The sequence below is a fragment of the Kryptolebias marmoratus genome, linkage group LG9, assembly GCF_001649575.2.
Source record: "Kryptolebias marmoratus isolate JLee-2015 linkage group LG9, ASM164957v2, whole genome shotgun sequence".
NCBI lineage: Eukaryota > Metazoa > Chordata > Actinopteri > Cyprinodontiformes > Rivulidae > Kryptolebias > Kryptolebias marmoratus.
The window spans coordinates 18,641,945-18,643,820 of NC_051438.1; the positions used below are offsets into that span (position 1 = coordinate 18,641,945).

Consider the following 1,876-nt stretch of genomic DNA (forward strand, 5'->3'; position numbering starts at 1 on the left):
TTTTCATACATTCTGAGCTGTAAATAGTATCCTACATGTCATGTGTCAAACACATGGTTTGATAAACTCCAGAATGCTACAGTATCTCTCTCTTGGATTAAGAAATATTACAAACAAACAAACAAGAAAATAATACAAGCCAAACCAAGGAGTGCTTGCTTCTGTTACTTTTACTTTGACTTCATGCTAAATAAGACAACTCGGTGCTGAATGACGTCTCCTGAAAGTGAAAAGACAAAATCAATCAAATGTGCTACACTCACCGAACTTCTCAGCGGGCTGAGTGCTAGGCTAATATCAATAAATGCACGAATGGCCTGCCACACCAATGATTGTATAGTGTAACTGCTTGCCATACGGGCACTTTTCATCTCTCTCTGCTGCAGCTGTTTGTGATCACTAGACGGCGGACCTTTTCCACAGCTGATTTGAATCAAATGGGCAGGCCTTTATGGGCTTCTCTGTGTAATTCTGAACCAGCCATTCATGCTTTGTTTGATGTACAGTGTAAGATAGTGTCTTCCTCTGCCTCGGCTCTGTTGAGGTTGTTAGCAGAATGTAGTTAAATTTAATTTGCGCCCGTTTCTGGATGGGAGTGGTGATCACCTGAGACTGTTCCCTATAGCTGTCCCAGACATTAGTATCAAACCATCACAGGGTGAGTCCATGTACCATTACACGCCTCTTGTTTACATGGAATTCAGTGGTTATTTGCAAGGGTAAATACTGATAGGAGCAGCTAGCTGTAGCACTTCTTTAGGCAGGAATATAAAATGTGTAATGTTAAACTGACTTCAGTGTAAAGGTTTATAAAAAAAAAAAGGCATTCAGATGAGCCGCCATACAAGTTGGAGTGTTTTTAAGATGGGAGCACTCCAGTTTGGTCTTGGCCTCACTAGCTGTTAGCTTGTCAATCTGTTCCTAATTACGGGGATTGTTAAGTCATTTTTTTAAGTGATGTTTTGTCAAATAGTTATCAAAAGCTGTTACGTACAGCAGGAAGTATGGAGAAAAGGGCAAAAATCTTCATCCAGGTTAAGTTAATAGCAAGCCAAATGAAGGCCAGTTCCTTGTTGTTTTTTAGGCTTACACAACAACTTTTTCTCTAAAATTACATATCTGTGCTACACAGACTAATATTAAACCTCTCTACACATTTGTGCGAAACTGTTCCTTTTGTTGCCGTTTTCTCAACAGAGCGTCAGTGAGTTTCGACCCAAATGTACGTGTGCTGAGCACGGACCGTGTGTGCGACGGCGCTGAGGTTGCAGATGTATCGCTCCACTTCTCTAAACCGAGGGTGAGCTATCCAGAAGACGCGAGACAGAAATCGTTCCGTCTTCCGTCTCAGGAAACGTTCATAATTTTTGCCCACTTTGTATGGAACTTTTTGTCTCGTAGAAACCCAGAAGAAGTGGAGCAGACCTGCACTGGATTCCAAGAATTTCCAGGTCTCAGATCAGAAGCAGAACTCGTCTTTGACCAGTTTGTGCAGCCAGCACCTAGTTAAGTTAAAAAATACCAACTTTTATCTGTATAAAATTAAACTTATGTTTAACTCTGTGACATTCTGCGCTCGACTTGCTTTAATATGCTCTTTTTGGCCTTTGTGTACTTTGAACCTCCTTTGCTTTTTTTTTTATTTTTTTCCCTTTGCAAATTTTACATAGTTTTTTTTTTCTTTAATCTTTCATATGTTTGTTTCATGTCCTTCTCTTTTTGCTTTTAAGATTTGCTTTTGTTTGGCAAAGCACTTTAAAATTTATCTCTGCTTTAAAAGTGCAATATAAATAAGGTTGAGTTGAAATGTGTAAGATTAAACAATAATAATAAAAAAAAAATCATTTTTATTTAACCATACAGAGGGAGACAGAAG

At 38.9% G+C, this 1,876-nt stretch overlaps 1 long non-coding RNA gene across 1 annotated transcript; it reads left to right on the plus strand.

Annotated features, from left to right (window-relative positions):
• The first annotated feature begins 440 nt into the window (after nt 1–440).
• LOC112450956 lies at nt 441–1,566 on the plus strand. The gene is made up of 3 exons (XR_003039684.2): nt 441–658; nt 1,198–1,300; nt 1,402–1,566. It is a non-coding gene; the product is annotated as an uncharacterized LOC112450956 (long non-coding RNA).
• The last annotated feature ends 310 nt before the right edge of the window (nt 1,567–1,876 follow it).